The 26,227-nt window shown below is 41.9% G+C and overlaps 1 protein-coding gene and 1 non-coding gene across 2 annotated transcripts in view; both read right to left on the reverse strand.

Moving 5' to 3' along the window:
* Nucleotides 1-26,227, reverse strand: part of LOC122540993 (WD repeat-containing protein 72-like) — a 298,233-nt gene that overhangs the window by 69,681 nt on the left and 202,325 nt on the right. The gene's annotated exons all lie outside the window — the stretch shown is intronic.
* trnaw-cca lies at nt 13,660-13,731 on the reverse strand. The gene has a single exon. It is a non-coding gene; the product is annotated as a tRNA-Trp (tRNA).

Here is a 26,227-nt window from a genome sequence, read left to right on the forward strand (position 1 = left end):
GTTGGGACGGGGGGGTTGGATGGAGTTGGGGGCGGGGACGGGGTTGGACGGGATTGGGGGCAGGGGTGAAGTTGGATGGGGTTCGGGGGGGGGGGGGAGGTATTGCACGTTGTGTGCTGCTGCAGTCTCCTGAATGGGGAGCAGACATTTAAAAACTCCGAACCCCAGAGGAAAGGCATTTAATCGATTAACTGAATAATTGATTATCTGAACGAAATAGTGCCTGCCCATCACGTTCGGATAATTGAGGTTCCCCTGTAAATCTTTTCTGAAACGTCTCCAGTTTAATAACAGGGTGACTAGAACTGGATACAGTACTTCAGATTCGGCCTCACCAACGTCCTGTACAACCTTACTGCTATATTCAAAGGTCTGAGAAATGAAGGCAAGTTTCTAAATGCCTTCTTAACCAACCTATCTACCTGAGAAGCAAATTTCCAAAAATGTATGTATCTGAACCCTTAGGCTTCTCTGTTCTGCAACACTACCCAGGGCCCAACCATTAATTGTATAAAGCCCTGCCCTTGTTTGTTTTATCAAAATGCAAAACTTTGCATTTATCCAAATTAAATTCCATCTGCCACACCTCAGCCCATTGACCCAACTGATCAAGACCTCTTTGTAATCTTTAATAATCTTCTTCACTGTCCAGTATATCACCAATTTTGGTGTCACGCCTCCTATATTCTCTAAGTTTTAAGTTATAAGGAGGCAGGGGATGAGGGTGTAGGGAGAGAATTCAGAGCTGGAGGCTGATATAACTGAAGACACAATGATTGGGTAATTATAATTGGGAATGCACAAGAGGCTAGAGGTTGCAGGGGTACAGTCATATTTGACGGGACTGGAGAAGGTAAGGAAGGGTAAGGTTCCTTGATGCTGAAGAGGGGGCTTTGAGTAAAACAATACCAGATGATTTCTTATAAATACACTTCAACTTTGCTGGCCAATCTATAAAATGATACTTTATTGAAGAGTTTTCAAAAGTCCATATGCACCATGTCACTTGTATTACATCATTGACTTATCAAAAAACTCTATCATATTAGTCAAACATAATTTGCCTTTAACAAGTCCATTCTGGTTTTTGCAATGAATCACACTGTCCAAGTGATTGCTATGTTTGTCTCGGAATATCCTTTAGAACATAGAACATAGAACATAGAACATAGAACAATACAGCACAGAACAGGCCCTTTGGCCCACGATGTTGTGCCGAACATTTGTCCTCGCTTAAGCACCCATCCATGTACCTATCCAATTGCCACTTAAAGGTCACCAATGATTCTGACTCTGCCACTCCCACAGGCAGCGCATTCCATGCCCCCACCACTCTCTGGGTAAAGAACCTACCCCTGACATCCCCCCTATACCTTCCACCCTTCACCTTAAATTTATGTCACCTTGTAACACTCTGTTGTACCCGGGGAAAAAAGTTTCTGACTGTCTACTCTATCTATGCCTCTGATCATCTTATAAACCTCTATCAAGTCACCCCTCATCCTTCACCATTCCAATGAGAAAAGGCCTAGCAGCCTTCTTACAAGCTCTATTCACCTGAGTGGCAACTTTCAAAGATCTATGAATATAGACCCCAAGATCCCTCTGTTCCTCCACCTTACTAAGAACCCTACCATTAGCCCTGTATTCCGCATTCTTATTTGTCCTTCCAAAATGGACAACCTCACACTTGACAGGGTTGAACTCCATCTGCCACTCCTCAGCCCAGCTCTGCATCATATCTAAGTCCCTTTGCAGCCCGACAACAGCCCTCCTCACTATCCACAACTCCACCAATCTTCGTATCGTCTGCAAATTTACTGACCCACCCTTCGACTCCCTCTTCCAAGTCATTAATAAAAATTACGAACAGCAGAGGACCCAGAACTGATGCCTGCGGAACTCCACTTGTAACTGGGCTCCAGGCTGAATATTTACCATAAACCCCTCGAAAGTTAATATGACCAACTTTCAATGGCTGGGTTCATCCTTACCCTCAGAACATGGAGTAAAGAAGACAGCATGGATACAAACTTGGCTGAGTAACAGGAAACAGAGTGAGGTGGTTGAAAGGTTGTCTGTCAACTGGTATGAAGTATAAGATGGGGTTCCCAAAGTATTTATAGTCATTGAGATGTATAGCACGGAAACAGACCCTTCGGTCCACTTCGGTTACAAATGGAGTTCCGCAGGGATCAGTTCTGGGTCCTCTACTGTTTGTAATTTTTATTAATGACTTGGAAGAGGGAGTCGAAGGGTGGATCAGTAAATTTGCAGACGATACGAAGATTGGTGGAGTTGTGGATCGTGAGGAGAGCTGTTGAATGGATGGATTGGAAAAGTTGGCATTGTTGGCCTCAAAGAAGAGAAGATTGAGAGGAGATTGAATCAAAGTCAGGAGAGGACTCAATAGACTGAATGGAGAGAAACGAACAGTGGAAGAGTCAAGAAGTCAAGAATAAATTTAACGTGGTTGGCAAAAGAACTACGTGCCACCTGCAGAAAAATGTTTAACACATCGATTGAATTTGACAGTGGATTCCAGATTGTAAATAATCATGGCTTTTGCAAGGAAATTCGATCAATCTGCAGGTAAAAATTGCAGGATCGCAGGGCAAGGGCCAGTGACTTGCTTTAGCTAAATTACACCCATAGAACGTTGGCACAGAAGCAATGGAACAAATGGCCTCCTCCTTTTTTCCAGAACCATTCCATGATTCTGATTAGATTACCTACAGTGTGGAAACAGGCCCTTTGGCCCAACAAATCCACACCGACCCACCGAAGCGCAACCCACCCATACCCCTACACTTACCCCTTCATCTAACACTACGGGCAATTTAGCATGGCCAATACACCTGACCTGCACATCTTTGGACTGTGGGAGGAAACCGGAGCACCTGGAGGAAACCCACGCAGACACGGGGAGAATGTGCAAACTCCACACAGTCAGTCACCTGAGGCGGGAATTGAACCCGGGTCTCTGGCGCTGTGAGGCAGCAGTGCTAGCCACTGAGCCACCGTGCCACCCATAATGTTGATTGAAAAAGTGTAACAAAAGAAAATTACTAGTTGGAAATTTTGGCACTGCTTAAATTATGAAATATCTAAAAGTTGGTCCAGTTGGGTGGAACGGCTGATTTGATGCATTTAATTGTTTTGGAGACAATGGAAAATGAAGAGTAACGGAGTAAAAATCTCTGCAAGGGGAGTACCTCGGTTTCAAATGCTTAAATGGGTTCCAAATAAAAGTACTGATACTTACATCTATCTGGCAGTGTGGAAAGTTATGCAGGGTACATCCTGTGCTCAAAAAGCCTGCAGCATCTCTCTCATAGCCAACAAATCCAGGAGTAAGATTTGAACCCAGGGAGAGTTCAGAGATAAGATAGCTGTCCACTGAGCTATTACAGTGGGTGAGCTGCTCTCTGTGTAACAGAACTAAGATAAAAATGCATTTTCATACCCTATCTGTTCCTTTCTGCCAAACTGATAACATAGTTTGGCCAGTGTGAAATCATTTTGATGAGCTCACATTTGTAACTGAAGGAATTTGGTTACTTTATGCATGTCTGGCTGACTGCTCTGGCTTACTGTAAAGGAAGGATTTAAAGAATGTAGCCACAAACATCTCTGTCTATAATCTCTTTCCCTCCACCTCTCTAAGCCATGGTAAAAAGTCAGGTTGAATGCACAACTATTACAATCCAGACGTACTGTGTTAAAGATAAAATGCAATCAAAGCAACAAGAAGTGAAGATAGTTCTTGGTCTGAAATCCAAAAGCATGTTTTGATTTTCAATAAGACTATGACTGCCCTTAGCCTGTGGCCTGTATGACTTAACATTCAGGGATTTTGTGAACTTAGCATGACCAGGCCTATGGACATTGCTCATTGTCCATTCTAAATCATACTTATTCATTTGTATGCACGTCATCGACACTCAATCTATTGGTGAACAAAAATCATCGTCTGAGCTTGTACATGAAGGACAAAATTCTGTGCCTTAGATAACAACTGCTTCTCACGCCTTTGAACGGAAAATTATACCTGTGTAATACATCAATGTTAATGCAATATAAACCCCAGGATAATGTCTGCCTTGAAATCAGGTCAAATTAAATGGCAGGGCTGCATTGCAATAAGACTTGGTCATGCAAGAGACAAGGATGAAGTGCCATGAGACAGAAGGAGATTGATGACTTTCTGTCTTGGCCTTTGGAAAGTGATAACATACTGAATGAATGAACTGGATGTGTCAGGTCAGTGACTCAGGAGAGTCTGGCTCAGGAACATGACAACTCTGAAACGAAAACAGAGATTGCTGGAGAAACTCAGCGGATCTGGCAGCATCTGTGGTGAGAGAAAGCAGAGTTAACGTTTCGGATCCAGTGACCCTCCTTCAGAACTCGTGGGAAGGCAGTGTAGCACATCAGCTGGAGGAGTGTTCAGAGGCTTCATGTAGTCATTCTTTCAACTGACAACAATCGTAAGTTCAGGAGCACTGGGGTCACTGTAGCTACCAGAGTGTGGCTTTGCTGGCCTTAATCTGATCATTAATAGCTACCTGCCCACAGAAAAGACAGCATCAAAGCACAGTCATCTTAGACTTGAAACATTCACTCTGTTTCTGTCTTCACCGATGCAGCCAGACCTGCTGGGGTTACTCTGGTGCTTCTATTTTTATTTCAGAAAGTGCCTGGTTGGCTTGTTTTCCAGAAGAATGGAAAGGTAATCAATCCTTCCAGGATCCCTAAAAGACACCTTGGCTGTCAGCTAAGGTTTAATTAATCAATGCTGGCACTCCGTACATTGGGATAGGATAAAGTATTCCCACTTTACGAATGAAAACTAATATTCAAATAATATACACTAGTGATTAGCAATTCCAACCTCACAACGTCACAGTTTTCAACACTGAGGAAATCAAGGGGAGTTGCAAATTTCTCGAATTAACACACAATATCCTGTTTGTTCTAAATCTGCTGTAGCACAACAATCAACTGTAAAATCAGGCTTACTGAACAAGAATATCCCTTAAAACATTGGCTGATAAGGCAATTACCCAATTCTCAATTTCAGCCAAGTTGCCTTATAACCAATATTTAACATACAGACATCTGCAAACAGTGTAAATAAAATTACTGCTTCACCAAATGAAAGCACTCACTTTTATTCTGATGCGTTGTGTGCTATACTGCATAACCAATTCGCAGAAACAGAAGGGGGACAGTGACTGAAATTGTAGTCGAGTATATGGGAGGTTATGAGTAGTGAAGTCAGAACTAAGGTTTCAAGATTGCAAGAAAGCACCAGCAAGCAAGAAGTTCATTTGAAGTGTCGACTTCAACGCCAGGAGCATCCGGAATAAGGTGGGTGAACTTGCAGCATGGCTTGGTACCTGGGACTTCGATGTTGTGGCCATTTCAAAGACATGGGTAGAGGAGGAACAGGAATGGTTATGGCAGTTTCTGGGATTTAGATGTTTCAGTAAGAACAGAGAAAATGGAAAAAGAAGGGGTGGTGTGGCACTGTTAGTCAAGGACAGTATTATGGTTGCAGAAAGGACATTTTAGGACTCTTCTACTGAGGTAGTATGGGCTGAAATTAGAAACAAGAAAGGAGAGGTTACCCTGTTGGGAGTTTTCTATAGGCCTCCAAATAGTTCCAGAGATGTAGAGGATAGGATAGCAAAGACAATCCTCGATAGGAGCGAGAGTAACAGGGTATGGGGGACTTTGTGAGCTGACTTCGGTTGTGGGTAAAGTGTTGGAAAGGCTTATAAGGGAAAGGAGTTATAATCATCTAGAAAGGATAAGTTGATTAGGGATTGTCAACCCAGTTTTGTGAAGGGTAGGTCATGCCTCACAAATCTATTGAGTTCTTTGAGAAGGTGACCAAACAGGTGGATGAGGATAAAGCAGTTGGTGTGGTGTATATGGATTTCAGTAAGGCATTTGATAAGGTTCCACATGGTGGGCTACTGCACAAAATACGTAGGCATGGGATTGAGGGTGATTTAGCAGTTTGGATCAGAAATTGGCTAGCTGAAAGAAGACATAGGGTGGTGGTTGATGGGAAATATTCGTTCTGCAGTTCAGTTACTAGTGGTGTACTGCAAGGGTCTGTTTTGGGTCCATTGTTTGTCATTTTTATCAATGACCTGGATGAGGGCATAGAAGGATGGGTTAGTAAACTTGCGGATGACACTAAGGTCAGAAGAGTTGTGAACAGTGACAAAGGATGTTGCAGGTTAGAGAGGGACATAGATAAGCTGCAGAGCTGGACTGAGAGGTAGCAAATGGAGTTTAATGTGAAAAATTGTGCAGTAATTCACTTTGGAAAGATTAAACAGGAATGCAGAGTACTGGGCTAATGGTAAGGTTCTTGGTAGTGTAGATCATCTCGGTGTCCAGGTACATAGATCCCTCAAAATTGCCACCCAGGTTGATAGGGTTGTTAAGAAGGCATATAGTGTGTTCACTTTTATTCGTAGAGAGATTGAGTTTCGGAGCCATGAGGTCATGTTGCAGCTGTACAAAACTCTGGTGCAGCCACATTTGAGTATTGCATACAGCTCTGGTCACTGCATTACAGGATGGAATGGGAAGCTTTGGAAAGGGTTCAGAGGAGATTTATGAGGATGTTGCTTGGTATGGATGGAAGGTCTTATGAGGAAAGGCTGAGGGACTTGAGGCTGTTTTCGTTAGAGAGAAGGTTGAGAAGTGACTTAATTGAGACATAAGATAATCAGAGGATTAGATAGGTTGGACAATGAGAGCCTTTTTCCTTGGATGGCGATAGCTAGCATGAGGGGACATAGCCTTAAATTGATGGGTGATAGATACAAGATAGATGTCAGAGGTAGTTTCTTTACCAAAGAGTAGAAGGGGCATGGAACACACTGCCTGCAACAATAGTAGACTCGCCAACTTTAACGGCATTTAAATGGGCATTGGATCGGCATATGGATGAGAATGGAATAGTGTACGTTAGATGGGCTTCAGATTGGTTTCACCAGTCAGTGCAACATCAGGGGTTGAAGGGCCACTACTGCGCTGTAATGTCATATGTTCCATGTTCTGTCGAAGGTCAATCAACCCCTCGAGCCCAGTCCATCACTCAATTAGATTGTGGCTGATCAGAACTTCTACTCCATTTACCCACAGAAATGCAGGACATCTGGCCTTCGAGATATCATGAAAGAACACACACTTCATGACCAAACACATTCGTGTCCCGAAAAGGAAAGGCAAGGCATTCTCAGAGTCTGCTTTAGGAATCCTCACCCGATAAGCCTTAAGTTGTCAGGCTCTCTCTAGTCAATGGCTCTCCCTAGTCAATGCATTTCCAATTCTTATAGTGTCTGTTCCTGCTTTCATGTGTTCAGTACCTCAACTAAAAACTGCAGGGAGCTCCAATGATATGATATTGACAATGTGAGCTCCCTTTCTGGTGAAGATGCCAACAGACAATATGAAGTTAATGTAATTTGTTGTACAGTGCTGTTTTAACCCACTCTACCTGCATTACATGACATTCTTATGTGTCTGTGCAAGTGCAGTATTCTTTGTAGATTTTTATGCCACATGTCGCACATTTAACTTAATCCTCCCTCTCATTGACTTCGCTCGTGTGATATAGCAGTGGAATTTGGGAGGGAGGGAGACACCACAAAATGTACCCATGGCATTACACTAGTTTTATGACCCACTAGCTGCTACTTGATCTGGGCAAGTGTAAATTTCTGCCCATATGTGCACCGTAAGCCAGGTTATTGGTCTGTGTAACAAGCATGTTGTCTCTCTCTTTCCCTCATTCCCATACTCCATCAGGCGGTTTATACAATGCAGCCATTCCACGTCTCAGTGAATGAACCAGGTTTTGGTTATATTCTTTTCACTATTTCTCTACAGCTTGATGCACTTTGTACAGGATGAATGAAATATTAAATATTTATACCTGTTAAGAGGCTGATTGGAGGTCATTAGGATCAATGACAAAAATGCCACGCAACCCTTTTTATAAACGAGTGCAAGAGGGAAATATGGCCCTAATGCCTGTTTGTTGTGATCACCAGCATTATTTTCACAGCATTTGCAGGCCTGGGGAGGCTAGTAACTGATAACTAATATCTCAGCATTTACACCAATACACTTAGCACCCCTTCTCCCACTGCCTCTTAGTCATTTAGTTTCTCAGTCCCTAATGGCTTTTCAAAGCTGGTTTTATACACTTAAAAATCCATTAGAAGCATACTTTTTAAAGAATACCCAAGATTGGAATGCTGTCTGTAACAATTCATATTTTAGACTGCTATCCACATTCCGGCTATTTAAGGTAATAAAGTTTCCGAGTGGATCAGAATGTATAACACATTAGATTGTACATTTTATAAATAGTGTGAAGCATTTTACAAATAATTAGAGGAAGAATTTCGACTGGAAAAGAGTGCTATGAATGGGATCTGTTTAGGGTGCAATAAAAGGCTGGATTTTATTTCTGTGAGGTGGGTGGTTTTCCAATGGATTAAATTTGGGGCCACCAGGGTCAGTCAGTGATTCCCTCAATTCCTAACGGATACTCCACTGAACAGACTCAGGAGCTGACAGAAGCACAAAGATTTCATCAGATTCTGATGCACCATGTCTCAACACTGTCTCTGCAAATATCCACCCACCCAACATTCCCCCCATCACAGGAACAGGAGGCGGCCATTCAGCCCCTTGAGCCTGTCCTACCATTTAATGAGATTTGCAGCTTAACTCTTTCTACTTGCATTTCACCCAGTATCACTTAATTTTTTGCTTTATCTACAAGCATTATCTACATTAGATACCAGTAGAACATGAAAAGCAGACAACAATGACAGTAGCAAACAGACTACTGGTTACCAGACAGTGCAATTTTAAATCAGGTAAAAGTGATAGGTTTATCATGGCCAGCAATTAGAGGATGTCATTTTTATGCACACTTACCTTTTTATGATTACTATTAGAGTCCGTAAGGAGATAGCCACTATAGTCTTACCAAATACAGGGGTGCTCTAGTTAGAGACAGAGCTGGTGGCAGTTTAACCTGAGGGAGGAGGTTGAGTAGGAGAGTCCTTCACGATAACCTGAGCTGACACAGGAATTGAACCCACACTGTTGGTATCACTCTACATTGCTAGACCAGCTGTCCAGCCAACTGAGCTAACCAATTCTTGATTGGAAGCAGTCATTTTTTATGAAATGTATTCAAATATCACATGCAAACATATTTCATGGGCAGGGGCTGCTTATTCACACTAAGGACCATAAAACATTGTGTAATGCTAAGGATGGCCAGTGTCCATAGTGTCATTATTGCAGTTTCAGTCGCAATGATATTCATTCACACACCAGCTAATGATGGGTACTGAATGTATATTTACAAATGTGAAAACATATTTACAATGAAGTCCCAGCCAGGCCTCCTATGTGTCCTGAGGAGGTCTTTGTCATTTCCTTCTCATATGTCTTAATGCAGCCCTGGTCTCCACAGCTGGAGTGGAGGGAGCCACCTCTACCGTGGAGTCCGTTGTTCTTGGAGTTTTGGCTGGGCACACCAGGGGTGTTTGTGTCTACAGGGCCAGACATGCTGACCGAGTGCTGCCCAGAGGCAGGTACATGGCCTGACCTCCCACACAGGTTGAGGGTGCCAGTCAGGGTGGAAGTGGAAGGCGAGGCAACTCCTGAGCGTCCTGAAAGGAGACTTCTGCAGAGGGTGGGAGGAGGGGTCTGTATGTGGTTCCTCCTCTGGCTGGTTGCCTCTTGACACTGCCCTATCTCCTCCGAGGAAGAGGCATGTCCAGCGAGGTAAAGGTCCTCACTCCCCTGTCATTTTGACTTTGGTGCTGAGCACCTATGGCTGGGGCAATGGACTGTGGGTCTGTACACCTCTCCAGCAGACCCTGAGGTTGCTGTGCCAGGGCCTGCATGGAGGTAGCCAGATGCTCTCATTGTCAGAGGCACGGGGTGCAAACAGTGTTGGTGCAGTACTTCAACCTTCAAGGCAGTTTGCTCAGTGCCTAGTGCCTCCAACAAACAGGAGGGAAAGTGGGCTGCCAGGTGTTTTCAGTCAGCCATATCTGGGCCAGAGATAAAGGAGCCTTACAGGGTTGCTCTGGTGTGTTTTCAACATGGCAACAGGAATCCTGGGATTAGTGGTGAGTACTTCTGCCTTTGACAAGGGGGAAGATACAATGAGCAGGGCACCACTGAGGTGCAGTGCATAGCTAATGAGGCGACTTTTAGAAAATAGCATGAGGAATCTTACTACGCGTCACAGAGAGAAACCTTGCACCAAAATCGATGTTTAACTAATTTCTGGTAAAATTAAGCCCTCTGATTCGACCAGCTTAATTTACTGATAATGAAGGTCCTCGCTTCATAATTTTAAAATAAAACAATTTCCATTAAAATTGTGGAGAGACAGCAGTTGGTAGACATTTGGAAGTATCTTAAAACAGTTGCTTTAAGGAACAGGAAAAGGCCATTCAGTCCCTTAAGCCTGTCCCACAATACAATTAGTTCATGGCTGAACTGTACCTCAAATCCATATGTCTACCATTATTGTAAAACCCTTGATTCCACTTCCCTAAGAAAAGTCTGTTGCTCAGTCTTGTAAGCTTCATCTAAGTCAGCAAGACTTTTCAGGAGAGTGTTCTAGATTTATAAGACACACTGTATGAAAATGGACTGTCCCAGTTTCAATCCTGAATGAACTACTCTAGTTTTAAGATTTTGCTATCAGCTAACAAAACATGTGAACAATGAATGGAGGTAGGTCTTTCAGCCTCTTTGACTCTGTTTCACTATTCAATAACATCATGGCTGATTTGATTATCACCAAACATCTTCCACATTCTCACCTACCCTGAAATCCTTTCATCCTCTTGTTTAATAACAATCTATCTACCTTCACCTCAAAAATTACCTTTCAAAGTCGTGACTTCCAAAGAATCGTGGCTCTCTGAGAGAAAAGAATTCTCATCTCTGTTTTGAAGTATGATCCCTCTTTTTTAAACATCACCCTTTAATTCTAGATTCTCCCTATGAAGAAAGCCCTCTCCACAATGACCCTGATTAGCCTCTTCAGACCTTATATATTTGAATCGAGTTCCTCTTATATCCACTGGAGTTTAGGATTGTAAGTCTAACCTTTCTTCATTATAGAACTGGCACATTGCAAGTGTTGGAACAAGGGTTCCCGAAACGTTGACTTCTCCACCTCCTGATGCTGCCTGGCTTGCTGTGTTCTTCCAGCCTCTTGCCTGTCTACTTTAGGTTCCAAGTGTTAGTCTGGTAAACTTGCTCTGAACTGCTTCCACAGCACTTACAGCCTTCGTTACAAACAAGACCAATACTGTGCAGAGTGATCAATTCCCCAAATCTGGAAAATTCATTTCTCATAATATATTCCAATTTATTTTATCATTTTAATGGTAAATTTAATTGCATTTTAATTACATTCATTTGAAATGCTGACATGGGAGAGGAGGGGAAGATTTATTTGGAGGTGTCATCACACTAGAGATGGCAGAATTTGTGACAAAAGACCTTTTGAATCCAGAGGCAGAATTCCAACAGGACTGTTCCCACTAGGAAACCCTGGTGTACTCCCCTATCACACCCAATGCCTCTTCTTCCACCCATGCAATCATGGGCAGTGCAACATGTAACCTCCTCCCTCCTCACTATCCAAGGCTCCAAACATTCCTTCCAGGTGAGGCAATGATTTAATTGTACATCTTGTTCAATCTAGTTCACTGTATTTGCTGCTCAGAATGCAGTCCCCTTTGAATTGGGGAGACCAATCGCAGACTAGCTGACAGCTTTGTGAAACACCTCTGTTCAGACTGCAAACATCATGTTGACCTTCCAGTCACTTGCCATTTTAATACACCATCACGATCATAATTCTGTCCCAGATCTGCTGCAGTGTCCTAGTGAAGCCCATCACAAGCACAAGGAACATTTTTCACCTCTGTATTTTACAGGCTTTGAGTTCAACAAATTCAGACCATGATTTCTTCCCTCCAATTTGTTTCTGTATCACACCCCACACCACCAGCCTTCATTGTCGATCTTTGTGGTTTTATTTTCAGCAGAGCTGACCTATAGTCTGCTATTAACACCTACTTTGAACACCTCTCCCTTCCCTACAACCATTACAACTTACATGGTCTCTTGTTCTGTGACACCTGTGATCTCTAATCTCACTCATCCTACAGCCTTCTTGCACTGTGGATGGCATAGTGGTTAGCATTGCTGCATCACAGCACTAGGGGCCTGAAGTTTAATTCCAGCCTTGAGTGATTATCTGTGTGTAGTTTGCACATTCTCCCCATGTTTGTGTGGGTTTCCTCCAAAGGATGTGCAGGCTAGGTGCTTTAGCCATGGGATTTACAGAGATAGGGTGTGGGCCTGGATGGGGTACTCTTCAGAGGCCAGTGTGGGCTTGACAGGCTGAATGGCCTGCTTCCACACTGTAGGGAATCTATGAACCATCTGTTTTATTTGCTCCTCCTCAGGTATTGAATTGAATTGAATTTATTGTCACGTGTACTCAGGCACAGTGAAAAGCTTTGTCTTGCGAGCAATACAGGCAGATCACAGAGTTAAGTAGCACAGATAAGTAAATAATAGGTAAACAGCGGCAAAAACAAAAACACAGGTACAGGCAAATGTTAAGAGTTTGTGAGTCCATTCAGTATTCTAACAACAGTATAGAGTCATAGAGTCATAGAGATGTACAACATGGAAACAGACTCTTCGGTCCAACCATCCATGCCAACCAGATATCCCAACCCAATGTAGTCCCACCTGCCAGCACCGGGCCCATATCTCTCCAAACACTTCCTATTCATATACCCATCCAAATGCCTCTTAAATGTTGCAATTGTACCAGCCTCCACCACTTCCTCTGGCAGCTCATTCCATACACGTACCATCCTCTGTGTGAAAAGGGTAGAAACTGTTTCAAAAACGGCTGGTGTGTGTGTTCAGGCTTCTGTACCTTCTCCCTGATGGTAGTGATTGTAGGAAAACATTGCCAGGGTGGGATGGATCTTTGAGAATGCTGGCTGTCTTTCCTTGACAGCGGGCCTGGTAGATGGATTCTATAGATGGGAGGTTGGTCTTTGTGATTGTCCGGGCCGAGTTCACCACTGTCTGTAACCGTCTGCGATCTTGAATGGTACAGTTGCCATACCAGGTAATGATACATCCAGATAGAATGCTTTTTTTTTGCAATGTAAAATGTACCACATTTTCACCTCGAGTTTCAGTTCTGAAGATTATTCATACTGATCTCAAAACATTAATTTGCTTTGGTATGAAGCTGTGATTGCTAGGTCAGGACATGAATGTTTACCATGTTTAGTTGTAAATAAATATAAAAAGTATCAAGATAGATTCCAGTTCCATCCTTTACCACCTGCCACCTAAAGGGGAATGTCAAACGCATTCATAAATTATTGTAAATAGTCATTTTTTTTTTTTTTAGATTTTTTTTTTAATTAGATTACTTACAGTGTGGAAACAGGCCCTTCGGCCCAACAAGTCCACACCGACCCGCCGAAGCGTAACCCACCCAGACCCATTCTCCTGCCGCCCACAAGAAGTTGACGTCAGTGAGCCTGACGTGATTCGAACACGCAACCTTCTGATCTGGAGTCAGACACGCTACCGTTGCGCCACAAACTCACATTTATATTTCTGTCATTTGAGCTCTTTTCAAAGATAAAATGGTGGTCAGTAATATGGCTGTATCACAGTTCCAGAGTCAGGTTACTGAGTTGTGCAAAAGAGGGAAAGAAAAACAACCAAACCAAGATTTCACTAGTAGAGCTACAGGTGAAGGTTTTGATTGATGGGATGAGATGATGCCAAGCTGTCTGATAGCCTTCCACAGAATATACTGAAGGAACTCGAGGTCTTTCATAATGATCTCTGACGACAGATGAACAGCTATTTTATTGAAGTATAAATGGAGGTTGCATCAAGTCTATATCCTATTTTCTTAGACACAGCCTACCGGCTTCTTCAAGCTCAGGAACATCAAAATGCCACCAGACAAAATTATTTTTAAGCACAAGCAAACACAGTGGATAGATTGACATCATTGACAACAACAATTGTGAGCATTTATATATCTCCTTTAACATAATAAAATGTCCCAAAGCACTTAGCAGGAGCATTATCAAACAAACATTTGACACCAAGGCTGGAATTGAACTCTGGGTCCCTAGTGCTGTGAGGCAGCAGTGCTAACCACTGTGCCACCCACAGCATGGAAAGGCTGTAGGATGAGTGAGATCAGAGATCACAGATGCCACAGAACAAAAGACCATGGAAGTTGTAATGGTTGTAGGGAAGGGAGAGGGGCTCAAAGTAGGTGTTAATAGCAGACTTCAGGTCAGCCCTGCTGAAAATAAAACCACAAAAATCAACAGTGGATGCTGTTGGTGCCATCTCATGTCAGATGGAGTACAACGTGGGAAAGTGTGAGGTCATATACTTTGGTAGGAAGAATAGAAGCAGGGACTAGTTTCTAAATGGGGAGAAAATTCAGAAGTTTGAAATGAAAAGAGACTTGGGAGTTCTAGTCCAGGATTCTCTGACGGTAAACTTGCAGGTTGAGTCAGTAGTTAGGAAGGCAAATGCAACGATGGCATTTATTTTGAGAGGACTTGAATATAAAAGCAGGGATGTAATTCTGAGACTCTATAACATTCTGGTCAGACTGCATGTGGAGTATTGTGTGCAGTTTTGGGCCCCATATGTCAGGAAGGATATACTAGCCCTGGAGTGTGTTCAGAGGAGGCTCACAAGAATGGTCCCAGGGATGAAAAACTTAACCTATGAGGAACATTGAGGACTCTTGTCTGTATTCGATGAAGTTTAGAAGGAATGGGGTGGGGGGGGGGGGGGTGAAATCTAATTGAAACATACAGAATACTGAATGGCTTGGACAGAGTAGATGTTGGGAAGATGTTTCCATTGGTAAGAGAGACTAGGACACGAGGGCACAGCCTTAGAGGAAAGGAAAGACCTTTTAGAATGGAGATAAGGAGAAACGTCTTCAGCCAGAGAATGGTGAATCTATGGAATTCACTGCCACAGAAGGCTGTGGAGGCCAGGTCATTGAGTATATTTAAGACAGAGATAGATAGGTGTTGATTATCAAGGGGATCAAGGGTTACGGAGAGAAAGTGGGAGAATGGGGTTGAAAAACATATCAGCCATGATTGAATGGTGGATCAGACTCGATGGGCTGAATGGGCTAACTTTTACTCCTGTGTTTTATGGTCTTATGGACTTATAAAGAAATGCTAGGCCACTTTTACTTTATTCATGTTATGTGGGTGTTGATGGCAAGGCCAATATCTGTTGTTAATCCCTCATTACTCTTGAACTGTATACTGTACTGGGCTATTCAAAGGGCAGTTAAGAGTCAACATACTGATCTGGGTCTGGAGTCACATGCAGGCCACACCAGGTGAGGCTGGCAGATTTACTCTCCTAGAGGACATGTGCAAACCACATGGGTTTTTACAATCGATGATAGTTGACATGGTCACCATGAATCAAACCAGCTTTAACTTTCAGATTTTTTAACTTTACTCCAATTCCACCAATTCCTGGGTGGGACTTGAATCCAGGTCCCTAAAGCTTCAGCCTCAGTCTCAGGATTGCTTGTCCAGTGATCCGATCACTGAATGATCATCTTCCCTGTAAAAACTGTAATAAGCCTAATTAAAGAAGCCAGCTTTAAGCAGCATCTCAAAGAAGGAGAGTGAGGGAGTGAGGCAGAAAGAACTGGAGAGAGTATTCCACAGCTTTGGGCATCTGCTAACAAAGGCACAGCCATCAATGACGGAGTGAGATATCAGAACTGAAGGACCACACGCAGGTTGTGGGACTTCAGGATGTTACAGAGATATTTTTAAAAATTAGAATTTTAATGTTGAGCTATTGTCAGAAAGGGCTTCCACAAGTAGGTCAGCAAACACAAAAGCAATGGATGAACAGGCTTAATGAGAGTTAGGATACAGGCAGCAGAATTTGGAATGAGCTCTGGTTTATGTAGGGTGGAAGATGGCTGCTAGCAAGGAGAGGATTAAAACAGTCAAGTCTAGAGGTAACAATGTTCTATTGGTTCCTTGTTTTGATTCCATTGGATCTAATGGCTGAGGGTCAGTGTGGTGAAGAGGTGTTCATGGCTGATTCAGCAAATCAGCTTACTGTTTGATGTGGTATAGGCTCATCGGAAAGTTCCCTGGTCTGTACTCAAAGCATCACGGCATCAGAGGGAAAGCATAAGAGAAAGATCGCTACCCAGAATGCAACCCAGGCTAGAAAGAGGCCAAATCAGTGCAAGTGATATTCCCAAACTAAATGTTGGAGACAATGGGAACTTTTTGAAGACAGGATTAAACTTAGCTCAAAAATTAAATGATCATCTGAAGTTATTATCATGGCTTATATGGTAAGAATGTGGAATAAGAAAAGATGGCCAACATATGCTTTGGAGTCTTGGACAATCTATCCCAGAATCCTCAAAACACTGGGTAAGTACTATCCGCAATAGATTTACAAGTTCCTCCAAGTACAATGGCAAGAAACAGTGTCCACTCCCACATCAATTTGCCTGGCGCTTACCATTTGAAACTAGCCATGGTGGGTGTGATCTGTGGTTTGAATGCTGGACAGTCCCAAAAGACGCGGTGATGGCAGGAGGTGCCTGGGAGGATAGTAGAAATGCTTTAGGGATGTCACAAGAGGATGTCTAAAGAAATCAAATGTACCCACTGAAACCTGCCTTATGACTGAACCAATGGAGAAGATGAACTCGGAAATGTGCCAAATACGTTCAGAGACTTTGTTAGGAAAATGCAAAGGCACCAGAGGGGGGTGTACAAACCTCTGCAACAAACCATGACCCTAACCCAACAAGCAATAACTGACCTGCATGAGTCAGAACCTGCAGATCATTCACTGGATTGATCAACCATATTGGAACCATTCTGTGGGAGCAGGTCATCCTCGAACCCAATGGATTACCAAGATGAAGAGCACACCTGAAGTGTCAAACTCCCAGAATAGACAAGAAAAATGGACGGACTAAATCACTTAATCAGATTTTGAGCAATTAATCCTTTAACTGATTCATATCACTTTCATTTACATCACAGCATAAGAAAAAATACAAATTTGTTTGAAAAAGGTCAAAATGAGAAACAAAGAATGAAGAGAATGGTTATATCTGCAGCACAAACACATCACCAGAACACACCGAAATGCTGCATAACTACTTGTTTTACTTTATGCCCACATCAGGCGGATTGACAGAGAGCATATGCGTTGGCCCATCGCACTGATTGCTTGATGAAATAGTAAGCTACCTTAAGTGAATTGCATCCTTTCCATTTTTCCAATCACTTAGGGCTTGGTATCAGTGGATATCATCAATCATCCTATGGGCCTCAAACAAATGATGCATCAGCAAATCTTATGCTTGAACTAAATGGGACTAAAAGCTGCTATACAGTGTGCTGCAAGAAATACACATGTTGAAATACAGATTTATTGTTGGGTAGGGAACATGGTAAATTAGAACATAGATGGGATTAGATAGGATGCATCTTTAAAGGATTCAAAAATGTATCACCCATCAGACAGACAAGCAAAAGATCCAAAATAATTGGTTAGCAGTGCTTGTCGAAATGCTGGAATTTTAGACCCAACTTCTAAGTTTTTCGATGATCCATATATCATGTATTTACAACTGTATTTTAAATTCACCTTTAATCTACAATTGAATAGTTTCACCTTCCTTTTAAAGCTGAATCAGAGATTCCTAGCAATTATAGTGTCTGTGTGTATTTGTACATTCCCTGTCCCTTCATGCAGTTTAACATTCATTAAAATGCAACTTAAGAATTTTGGCTCAGATTCTTATTTTGCAAAGCCAATCATCTTGGAACACATTGATATAAGTAATACAAATCACTTATTGGGAATGCACTGCAAGAACTGGCCTCTCTCAACACCTACATTTTACAAGGAACACTGTTCTGTCATCAAAACAAAAATAAAACCCAGCTGCACATGAAGTACCAGAGCAGAAATAAGCAATAAAATCAGGTTGGTTCCATAAACTGAAACAAGCCAGTGGACATTTCTTTTAGTTATAAGACCCTTACACAAAACCGAAACATTTATGTTCTACTATTTGATGATTTACTGTGACCTCAGAGATTTTAAAGTAAATGACGTCTCTGTGCAGCAGTTCACGTAAAATCCTTTTGACATGTGAGTTGGAGCTAAGTGGAAACTGCGCTGTGATAAAATTGTATTCGTTCATCAAGAGCATACATCAAGACAGTATTCAGAGTGAAACCTTTGATATCCAGCATATAGTAGAAATGGATGGTGCTTTTGTTAGGGGCATGAAAAATAAGTAAGTTTTTGAAAATAGCAAATCATGGGCTGCTATTTCTAAGTATGTATTTGGGGACTGATTTTGCTCAAAAGTAAATGATTATGGGATGATCTAAATGAGGTATTGCAAATTAGAAAGGGTTGAAACAGAGTTGATAGAAACACGTTGATGACCAGTAGGTAACACACAAGTATCAGATAATGATCCTCTCCAACAAAGATGAATCTAACAATTTTCCAATGGCATTATCATCACTGAATCTCCCACCATCAATCACTACCAACCTGAAACTGAGTTGAATCAACCATATAAATACCGAGGCTGCAAGAACAGGTCAATAACTCACCACCTGACTCCCCAAAGCCTGTCCACCATCTACAAATCACAACTCAGAAGTTTGCTGGAATATTACACCCTTTTCTGATCAGGCCTACATGTGATTCCAAACATAGCAATGAAGCTGACTCTTAACTTTCCTCTGAAGTGATCGAGCAAGCTAATTAATTAATGGGCAATTAGGAATGGACAACAATTGCTGACCTTGTCAGCAACACACACATCCCATGAAAAAAAATAAGAAAAAATGACTTACACTAGCTGCAAATTGTAAATCTGAAGAGAATGTAGGCTGAGGGAGGTGTGGGATATGAGGAGGAGGGCTGCTATGATGAAGGTGATATCATTATCTATCATTCCATCACCACTGTCCTGGTTTCAACAATGTTTGTTCATACAATACAAGCACAATATGCTCCAGGAGAACAGGAAAGTGCAGCAGTGCTCATGTGCTGCTGTTTAGCACCTGTTGCATCCAGTTGTGGTTCACATTGCAAGAGAGTGGGAAATGCATCAGCGAGTGCCGTTTTTGAGTATGGCTGACCTCGCAGAACAGAGTTTGTGAGAACTGAGAAAGTGGATATGGGGCACACTGCAATGATAATTGCGTGAGTGTAAGTTGAACATGATTAGTCCTAATGGGCCGTGACTGTGATAGACAAATGATGGGGAAATCATAGACTGGGCAGCATCTGATGCTACTGCTGTAGTTGGTAGGTATGCCATTTGAAGATGCATTCACTAACCTTGCCCATTTGTGTGAGGTTGTTGAACGTTCCGCAGCACTGCATTGAGGTCTTTGAGGGCCTGATTCCTGGCAGTGACCACCGTGGTCTCTGAAGGTCCTCCAGGGCCCCCTCTACATAGTACACAGCTTTCCTACTCTTCATCTCCACAAGACATTCAGTGTAATATCAGAAAATTGTAAAGACTGCTTGCTTCCTTGTTATGGCATTACTACGCCTTTGCTTATATCAGAACAATTTCTGCATTGACTTCCATCATCTGATTTAGCCAGAATACATCTCCCTTTCAAGAGATAGAGGCTGACCTGAAGCACTGCAGCTTAGCTTTAAATACTGCCTGCATCTCACGATGTTAGGTTCCCTGCTGAGCTGTGTAGCCAGTCAACAGGATGTTTAGTGCTGACTACACACTACAAGCTTGTTAACTAGAGGCAATACAAACTTGGCATGCCACCTGCATCGAAAGTAATGGGTATGGATTAACCTCCGATCATAACCCTGTGCCTTTCTTTATTGGAGATGGGGGGGGGAGACAAACAAATTTAGCCTCAAGAGGGAGAGACACTGAAAGTGAAAGAGTGAGAGAGAGACAGACACACACACAAAGAAAGAGAGAAACATGGAAGCGAAGTGCACAGAGGCTGATTTTCATGTTGCTCTCTCAAGACTCGGATTAAAGATAAAAGCATCTATAAAGAGATAACAGCAAGGGAGATACCAAGCAGCACAATCTCGGGATGACTCCTTTAGATCAGGGGTCCAGGTATATCCCAGAAGCATCTGGATGCCAGAGCGCCTGAAGCAAATGATTAGGCAGAGTAAGCCCTCAGGCCTCTGAATTTCGAATGCTTTGTTGTTTATGCACTTGCTGAAGCAGGAATTTTCAAGTAATGTGGTGACTGCATTGCGTAACCTAATTATATCAAAATTAGAAAATAATTCCTGGAAATCCAGCCTGCATTAGAATTTAATTTCTGCTGCGAGGTATTTGCCTAATCAACCTCTGGCACTGCAATGCTTGAGGACTGATTCAGAAAGCTGCAGATAGTAGGCTGACACCATATGGGACAGTAGTGTTGTACCGTTGGTAACACCACTTGCTAAACAGTGCTATTTATTTCACACCATTATCAGCAGAAAAACTGTGCTGTGAATCACAGCTTCTGTATCTTGCTTGTCTAAACTATAAAGTCATAAAGTCATATAGATGTACAGCACAGAAACATACCCTTCGGTCCAATTTCTCCATGCTGACCAGATATTCCAACCTAATCTAGTCCCATTTACAGCATTTGACCCATATCCCTCCAAACCCTTCCTATTCATATACCTACCCAGATGCCTTTTAAACGTTGCAATTGTACCAGCCTCCACCACTTCCTCTGGCAGCTCATTCGATACATGCACCACCCTCTGCATGAAAAAGTTGTCCCTTAGGTCCCTTTTATATCTTTCCCCTCTCACCCTAACTCTATGGGTAAAGATATTTTTCCAAAAGGTAAGCATTGCATTCAAAGACCCAGAGTGTGAAAGCTTCAAATAACGACAGACTGCTCGGTTGTTTAAGCCTATAAGCACGGCCAAAATACTTTACACAACTGAACAAGTTGTCAGATTGAACAGTAACTTCAATACACTTAAGTCTGGTTTCTTTTCCCCTTGTCAAACTATTATCTGTCCAGAGATAAAGTGAAATTCACTGCCAAAGACCTTCAACAGATTTTATGCTCCATTACACAGGATCCAGAGTGCTAACAGACTGGAAGCACCTTTTTCTAACCTAAGCGATCTCACCTCTTTTGTATATATGAACATGTAAGATAGGAAGAAAGGGCCATTCAGCCCCTCCAGCCTGCCTCCACTATCCAATAAGACCATGGCTGATCTGACTGTAACCTCAAACCCACATTCCCACCCAGCTGGGACTGCCCTTGCTATCCACCACTGCCTTAAAAATACTAAAGACTCTGTTCTACCATCTTTTCAGGAAAACAGCTCCAAAGACGGATGACCCTATTTGAGAACAACAGAAAGCTCATTCTGTGTATTACACAGGCGACCACTGACTTGTAAATCTGGTTCTGAATTCTCCCACTAGCGGAAACATCCTCTCTACATCCCTCCCTGTCAAAACACCCGAGGACTGAATTTAAACTCTTCCCTCAGCATTGAATGTATACAAGTGATCGTCACTGCCATTTTTATATGTTTGCAAATTTAAATCCTAATTGCAGCAACTGGTCAAGAACAAAGATTTTGAAATTGTAGGCTTGATGAATTTTCAGCAAGAGAACTTTTTGACATAATGAAAAGCCAGTTCTCGACATTGAAAAGCCAGTTGAGGATTCCTTTAATAATGTAGTCTCTCTCTTTTCTATGCAATGCAGTTCACTTGACTAATCCTAATGGGCTAGGCAGGTATCTCTCCTTCCACTAATATTAGAAAAGTCGATAGTTTGACTCAATCACTAGCAGAGCACATTCCCAGTAATCGAACCGCAACAACAATGCTATCAACTCTGCAATGTCAAATAAGAAACTAGCAAGCATCTGCACTGCCTTAGAAAAAAGTCTGAGAAATCCAACCTGATTTGAAAGGGACATGTCTAACTTAAACCAAACACTGCAACAGCACAGACAAGAGCCTTTTGCAGATAATTTTGGGTGATGAACATTTAGTTGTTCAACATTGTTCTTCGGGCTAAAAGAACCAATGGGAGAAAGCAAGAACAGCTGGATGATTAGCCAGGATCACACTGAATGACACAGCAGGCTCGAAGGGCCAAATGGCCTACTCTTGTTCCTATTTTCTATGTTTCTACATTGGTTTGACATTTCTCTGTTAATTTATCTGAAATAAACAAATAAAAACAATACACCTTTAATTGTCAAATCACCGATAGTGAATTACAGACATCACATGGCTTAAGGTGATAAGTTATTATTTCATTTAAGACTAGATTAGATTAAGACTAGATTCCCTACATAATGGAAACAGGCCCTTTGGCCCGACAAGTCCACATCGACCCTCCAAAGAGTGACCCACTCCCCTACTCTATATTTACCCCTGACTAATGCCCCTAACACTATGTACAATTTAGCACGGCCAATTCACCTGACCTGCACATCTTTGGATTGTGGGAGGAAACCAGAATACAGGGAGGAAACCCTTGCAGACACGGGGAGAAGGTGCAAACTCCACACAGACAGTCACCTAATGCTGGAATCGAACCCAGGTCCCTGGCGCTGTGAAGCAGCAGTGGTAGCCACCGAGCCATCGTAACACCCATATTAATTAATTATTTATTAATTTCTAATCTTGCTAAACAAAAAAAAAGACATTTCAACAGTAGAATAATGAATGTCTTCTCATGGTAATAATACTCCATCCTGATCAAAGGTGTACAGGGCTGAAGGTTGTTGTGGGAGGCAGGCTGTGTAAAAGTCAGTGGAAGCCCACTTCCACTTGGTGAGAGTATCCTCCAGCCATTTATTGCCCGACCTGTTTTTAAGTGGCTGAAGGAGGACCTTCCAGCTCCATTGTGGAGAAAGTCTCGCCACTAAGAACTGCCAGCCACTCAAACTGCTAATGGTACTTCTGTCTGAGCAGTGCCGTCTGAAACAGTGGGCACAGCTGGCAGGGCAGAGGAGCTAGGGAGCTTGGTGAAGCTAAATCTGGGATGTTACTGAGACCAGGCTAGCAGACGTTAGTGAAGGGATGGGGTATTGTCAGGGTGAGAGGGGGAAATTGCCGTCCACTGGACACAGGAGATCTGAAAAGAAGGCACCCACCCTCTCCTCACTCTGCCACCAGACCAGTTTCCAGCTGTGGGCTGTACACTTGATGCCAGCCTTCTCTGCCATGGGTAAAGTACCAGCAATGGTGGGAGCAGCCATAAGGTGTCCATTAACTGACCATGAAATGGTCTAAGTTGACCCACAGACAAGGGGCCACCCAATGCCTTCCCTGATACTAATGAAATCACAGCAGGGCAGGGGAGGGCAGGTAAGAAGTGGACATACTGGCATGCTCTCTAGTTTTACTTCACTTGCCTTCCTGCCTTAGGTGCCTGTAAATGCCAGCTATACTCTGACGTACTTCAGGAATATCCTGGCATAACTACCTGTTGTATGAAAAACAGTGTGCTATTCCTTCCTGTCATCTTCACTGAAACACGACATCTAATCAAAAAGCTGCAGGGCACAAAACAATGGGGCGACATTTAAATTTTACTAAAACTCACATGCAAAGAGTTAAAATCAGGCACAAAGTGTCATCCATGTATGAACTGACTTCTTTACAAAGTTATTCCACATTTCTTGAGTATTATTTAAGTTCTGCATCTTTAACTGCGCAATTTACCTTACAAACAGAATAGTAGAACTAGTATGGCATAGTATAACATGGTACTGTCTATACAAAGAAGCACATCATTTGATTTGTTGTAGGTAATACCATGGGAGACCTTCCAGCAATATATTGAACATTGTAAACTTCAATGTTCAAAATGAAAATTGGGCTCTGGATGTTACCCATTGTTACAACAGGGTAACTGAAGATGGATAACACATGCCAGACTTGCCAACGGTGCCCATTTCCCTAAAAATTCAAAACAGATTTAATATACTGAAGCCTGAGACTGATAAACATACTCTTAGCTACAGTTTCTTGTCCCATTAAGATCCATGTCATTATTGTAGTGTACACTCATTTAATTACAGTTAAGACTTTATTGAACCTATGAAGAACGGATAGTTTAAATTAACTCGAACATTTGTTTCGGAATACAAAACAAATTGAAGTCTTGAAGGCACAGACAGCTGAGTTGCAGATTCTCACATTCTACAAATTGTACAATTGTCCTGTCTTTATAAAAGAGTGTATTGTAACTCAATATGGGTCAGTACACAGGAAATCTGAAAAGCTCCATGTTTATGTAATGTAGTAAGTTCTTTGTTCATACCTCACTGTTTGAACATTAGTCTTTGAAATGCTGATGATCAAAGGCACTTGCTCACTTCACCACATTTTGACTGATATCTATAATTAATAAAGGTAGATCCTTCAATATGCAGCAGCTACATGTCAAGGTGAACAAGCTTCAGCTGGACCTGCCCACTGGGGCAAGCAAAATCGAAGTAACAACAAATATGTCAGATCTCAATGAGCACTGTTAAAAAGGATTCACTTAAAACATCCATATATTTGTCTGTTGCCACTCCAAACTAATGGGTGCTAAAAACTAAATGCTTTTTAATCAAATAGTTAATAAGCATGGGGTTTGAAATCAATTGAAAGCAACTTAATAATACAACTGGAATGTTGCCATGTCTATTATGAATACAAAAAGCTAGTTCTATCAACATTTGTATAAAATATTATTCCAGCAATCAACTCCATGGCTTCAGAAATCACACTCATTATAAATGCCTCTAAAATTGGACAGCAAATACTTTTTTTGTAGAAAGCATAATTAAAGCACTGAAGGTACAAATTACTATTGATGCGAGATTAACAGTGGATATTAAATCTGAGATTGCTCAATATTTGTTAATCAATGGTATTCAGGGATGGAGTAAAAGTGAGTATATAGAGTTAGCCTGTAGATCAAGGATGATTCCATTGAATAATGAATTAGACCTTAGAGACTTATGCTCAACTCTTGTTCCTATGTAGCACATATTACATATTTCAGCGTTTGTCAAAAAATATCCAAAGCATAGCCTATATGCTACTAGTACCATAACAAGTTGCTGTACAAATTGGTAGCAGCAACGCAGTTAGGGAAAGGATTAAGACTTTGAAGAGTTGAAAATAAGAGGTTAGGTAGAAGGTTAAAAAACAGAACCTCAAACATGGTCATCTCTGGTTTATTCCTGGTGCCAGGTTCTAATGAGAGAAGGAATAAAAGGATAGGGCAGATAAATCAATGGCTGAAGAGGTGGTGCAATGTGCAAGGATTCAGATTCTCAGATCACTGGGATCTCTTCTGGGGTAAAAAAAAACCTATTCAAAAGGAATGGGTTTCACCTGAACTGGAACATGATCAACATCCTGGCAGGGAGATTTATTGAATCAATTTTGGGAGCCTTATGAAGTATTAGAGAGATGGGGTGTAGGGGTTCCTAAGTAGCAGTGAAAATAAAAAGACAGATGAGGATGGTTCTGAATCAGGAAAGGGTAAGTTAATTAGAAAAGACGGACAAAAGCAAGTCAGAGAACAAGGTAACTCTGAAGAATTAAACTGCATTTATTTCAATAAGGGTCTTACAAGTAAGGCTGATGAACTCAGGGCAGGTATCGGAACATAGGATTGGGATCCTTAGCTTTTATAGAAATTAGGCAGAAAGGAGGACAGGACAGACAGCTCAATCGTCTGGATTTTAGATGCTATAGGAAGGATAGAAGGAAAGGCAAAATAGCAGGAGGAGTGGTGTTTTTGACTAAGGAAAAACATTACTGCTGTAATTAGAGAGGATATTTGAGAACGATTGTCAAGTGAAAATGTATGGGTTGAAAATAGAAATAAGAAAGGGATGATCACCTTGATGGGATTGTATTATAGCCTCCCCCAATAGTCAAAGGGAAATTGAAGAGCAAATATGTAGAGAGATCTCAGATTTCTTTAAGAATAATAGGGTTGTAATAGTAGGGGATTTTACTTTTCCAAAC

Source organism: Chiloscyllium plagiosum, chromosome 36 (assembly GCF_004010195.1).
Source record: "Chiloscyllium plagiosum isolate BGI_BamShark_2017 chromosome 36, ASM401019v2, whole genome shotgun sequence".
Lineage (NCBI taxonomy): Eukaryota > Metazoa > Chordata > Chondrichthyes > Orectolobiformes > Hemiscylliidae > Chiloscyllium > Chiloscyllium plagiosum.